The sequence below is a fragment of the Mus caroli genome, unplaced genomic scaffold, assembly GCF_900094665.2.
Source record: "Mus caroli unplaced genomic scaffold, CAROLI_EIJ_v1.1 scaffold_19866_1, whole genome shotgun sequence".
Classification (NCBI taxonomy): Eukaryota; Metazoa; Chordata; class Mammalia; order Rodentia; family Muridae; genus Mus; species Mus caroli.
The window spans coordinates 1-4,868 of NW_018389679.1; positions in this window are offsets into that span (position 1 = coordinate 1).

The window sequence follows — 4,868 nt, forward strand, 5'->3', positions numbered from 1 at the left end:
TTGCTTCCTTTTATTTTTGTTGTTAGAGTTGGCATTCTGTCCTTGTGGCTGTCTTCTTTTTGCTTTGTTGAGGGATTACTTTATTGCTTTTTCTAGGGCATGATTTCCGTCCTTGTATTGGTTTTTTTATGGTATTATCCTTTGAAGGGTTGGATTCATGGAAAGATAATGTGTGAATTTGGTTTTGTCGTGGAATACTTTGGTTTCTCCATCTGGGAGACTAGCTCTCTCCTTAGTTTCAGTGGTCAGAGTACTTTCTGCAGGCAAGCTCTCCTCTTTCAGGGAAGGTGCCCAGATATCTGGTGTTCGAACCTGCCTCCTGGCACAAGTTGTTTTCCACTCACCAGAGGTCTTAAGATCCCGTTGAGGGGCCTATGAGGACCTTGGAGGTGTCCAGAAACTCCGTGCACCAGGAACCCCGGTGCTGGAGTGGACCGGAAGGGACTTGTGCCTCTGATCAGGCCTGGTTATCTACTTCCCTGGTTAATGCAGTCTCACGTCCCGCACGATTGGATTGGAGCAGACACTGTGTTCCACTCACCAGAGGTCTTAGGATCCCGTGGGGGATCCTGTGTGGGTCCTTGTGGGTGTCCAGAGACTGATCGGGCAAGGAAACCCGGTGCTGCAGTGGACCATAAGGGACTTATGCCCCTGATCAGGCCTGGTTATCTACTTCCCTGGTTAATGTAGTCTCAGGTCCCGCATGATTGGATTGGAGCAGACACTGTGTTCCACTCACCAGAGGTCTTAGGATCCCGTGGGGGATCCTGTGTGGGTCCTTGTGGGTGTCCGGAGACTCCCCGGGCCAGGAACCCCGGTGCTGCAGTGGACAGGAAGGCGTCTCTTTACTTTCTATCTTACTTTTTAGACTGTGTTCCCCCTCCCTCCATGGTCCAGCTCACTACTGAATCAGTAAGAGGAATATCAGGAAACCAAGAATCCAGACTCAACTCTAGTTGTCCACAGAGAGCTTCTCCTCAGGGCTAGCATTGGACTTCCTGTCAGGGCTGACAGGGAACAAGGCTTGGCTATGTGTCCATGTCCCACAGGACGATCAGCTGCAGTCATGTGGGTCACCTTTGTACCTCCTTCTCCTGAGTCTCAATGGACAGGTGCCAGGACAGAAGCCATCCTAAGTTCTGATGGACTTAGGATACTCAGATGAAAAAAAAATGTCCCCAAGGGTTGGGACAAAGGTGAAAGTTCTTCAGGCACCTCCTTACCCTCAGGAATCCAGCCTAGGGTAAGTGTGGAACAGATGCTGCTGATGTGAGCAGCTCCCCCACCCCCAGATCAGAACATTGCTCATACCTAATCTTAAGTCANAGGCAGTGCAATGATCATGCACAGTTGTCCTAGTACAGGGAAACTGAGGCACATCAACCTCAGTGGCTGAATCAGGGTCACANAGTCTATGGATTGCAGATGAAAAGCACAAGATATGACTGTAGTCACAGCTTCAATTTCTCCTCCCTGGAAGCTTTATTAAGTGTGAGTTANAGAGGGGCAGGTTGAGCTGTCTGAAAGATGAATGACATTTGGTCCCCTCCTCTGTTTCTTTGCAGAGCTTGTGACACAGCCTGTNATGAGAGTCACGGACAGCACAGTTCGAGTACAGAGCTCAGTGGTCTTCACTTGCTTCTCAGACAACACTGGGNTCTCCATCCGTTGGCTCTTCAACAATCAGAATCTGCAGCTCACAGAGAGGATGACCTTGTCCCTGTCAAAGTGCCAACTCAGGATACATACTGTGAGGAAGGAGGATGCTGGAGAGTATCAATGTGAGGTCTTCAACCCAGTCAGCTCAAAGACCAGTCTCNCAGTCAGCCTGGCTGTGATGAATGAGTGACCCCTCCTCTCATACTATAGGAGGGCGGAGGCATTTCTGTATTGAGATGCCCACCCCTACTCACCCCTGCCAGTTCAGATTTCTAATCATTCACATGGCCAGTTGTCCATCTCTCTCATCCCTCCCCACACCTGATCCTGAACCCCTCCATTTTCCCCCACATACCCTCTCCTACCCAGTTCCCTCCCTCCATCTGCTTCCTACAACTATTTTTCTCCCTTTTATGTGAGATTAAAGCATGCTCCCTTGGCCTTCCATCTTGTTTAGCTTCTTTGGATCTGTGTACTGTAGTGTGTGTATCTTGTATTTTTTGACTAATATCCACTTATAAGTGAGTATATACCATGCATGCCATTTTGGGACTGTGTTACCTCACTTAGGATGATATTCTCAAATTCCATCCATTTGCCTTCAAAGTAATGATGTCTTTGCCTTTAAAGTTGCAATGTATTCCATGAGGCATTTGGTACCACATTGTGTCTATTATTCAAGCTGCTTGTACCCTTCACACACTGCTCTGCTCACTATGGGTAGACAATGCAGCCCAAGAGGAAAATGTTCCACTGTTCTTTTTTTTTGCATCCAAAACATTTTAATAATAAAGAAAAAATTATAAATCTCAATAATGCATTTCTAATGATCAAAATCTGAAGTTAAAAAACTTCAAACTTCAATATCTATTGCAAGTAAAAGTAACAAACGTAAGTATCTGAATACAATAAAAAATTCTGATGATATATAGGTATTTTATATTAAGGCCACAAATATAGTAACATAAACCCAAGTTATTTGTGTAATTAATTTTAAAGTCTGAAATCCTTGGTAAAGTTTGGCTCTCTTGGAAGTAATAAAGTTAACTATTTATTGTTTTTAGTCTGTAACCAACATTGGTTTTCTCAAATTAAGAAAATAACTTTTCTGCTTCCTTTAGTCTTCTTTTCCTATCAGTTTTAGAAATCGTTGCCTACAGGTCCTCTCTCATCTTTTTTCAGACTTCCAAACTTCATAAAAGATGCAGCAGTTGATAGTGATAAAGGCGTCTCTTTGGGGGGTTTTGACTAAACGGTAAGAATCTGGTGGATTATTATTGTAAAGTCTGTTTGATATATCTTCCTCTGAAACCGTTTTATTTTTTAGTTTCTCTTTTTCTTCTTTTTCTACTTCAAGTTGCTTCTTAAGGGATACAAGTTCATTTCTGATATTAGATAGTTCAGTGTCCAAAGCAGTCTTCACTCATGACCGTTCTTGTTCTCTGTTTTTATAAAGTTCTAATTCTGAGTCTCTTTCTTCAACAATCTAATCATATTGGTGCTTATGTTTTTCCATAAATGCTACTATTTCAGCTATTTTATGTTGGCATCATAAATCAATTTCTTTCTGTAACTTTACCATTTCATCAACTGTTGCTTTGGCTTTCTCAACCTCTCCCAAAACTCTCCTTCTGATATCTTTTTGTTCTCAATTTCCTTCTGGTAATTGTTAGTCATTTCTTCAAATCTTTGCTTGATACCTTCTAATTCCAACTCTAATTTACTGACCTTTATCTCTTATGCATTCAGTTGTTTGTTTTCTGCTGAACTCTTTTTTTTCAAGGTTTTATCCTCCTAGTGAGACTCTTCAATATTCTTGCTTTTATTTTCAACTTGTTTCTTTTTTCTTTTTTGAAAAGTATCTAGCATCTAAAGTTTATTAAAGATCAAAGAATAGAAAAACTTTACATAAAAATATGTTAATTTTAGTGTCCACATTGTTGTCTGCACAGAAAATTTAAACATGGTATCATTTTGTAAATTGTAGCATATAGCCACAGTGGTCTCCAGGTCAATTCATCTGGTTCACCATGACTGGGATGGATACATACCTGTGCCTGTGGATGACAGAACTTTAAAACGCACATCTGCGGGTCACTCGAACGGCCCCATGGTGGCTCCTTAATGCAGATACAGTCAATATTGCTAATGTGTAAATTAGCACAGGCTATGGACCAGTGTTCATAAATATTCTTTAGCAACAGGCTTCACAATTTAAATAATTTTAAATATTCTGGATGACTCCAATCCTCATGAGCTGCAGACCCATGTGCTCCTCTGCTCTGGAATGCCTCCCAGAGTCAACAGCCTCACCACGGCAGCAGGAGGCAGACCCAGACACACAGAGCTTGTCCTCGGCGAGGTGTCCAATGTCACTCAGACATCCATTCAGAATTCCCACTGCTGCATGTCAATCAGGTGGCACAGCACTCGGCTTGACACTCTGTACTGGTGGACAAGAAGCAACCTGCCTGTGGTGTGCAGCAGGTCCAGACCCCCGTTTTAGAAGCGGAAGTCGGAGGGCCTACAACTGCAAGCACTCCAGGACAACTGTGGTGCTTGACAATGAGGGTCAGGCAATGGATGGATTCTTGTTCAAAAAAAAAAAAAATAACAAAGACAGTGGTTGTGGCAGAACACACTTGCATAGCACAGCTGTATGCTTCTGACGCCAGGCACCAGCCGCTCCGGGGCCCACACTGGGGCTGTGCTCTCCTGTGATACATTAAAATACCCCCACGTGCCTGGACAGCGGAGGTCCTTTTCAGATATTTGCTCTTAACAGAAGGAGCGCATACTTATGCAGATTCCTCAACGGAATCAACAAAATCCCTTTCTCCACATTCCTAAATCTGGGTGCCATTGTCTGTAACGATACTCACCAGGCCCGTGACTCTAGCCCACGACACTTAATGACCGAAGCACGCCCAGAGTCACAATTCTTTACGATTTATGCGACGTGACAACCTCTTCTCCCCTTAGAGGTTCTTACTTCTGGCACTTTAAATGCTGGATTTGGTGTCTAGTTTTTAAAAACCCAAACCAAAATGTCAGAACTCGTGGTCAGAGAGGACAACGGCCCAAGGCCGACAGTCAGGCTGCCAGGTACACACTGGCCTCACAGAACCATCAGGTTGACTTGGCTCCTTCACTGCATCTGACCAAAAGAAAAGACATAAAAACAAAGCCCACAGGCCCCTCCCTCCTCA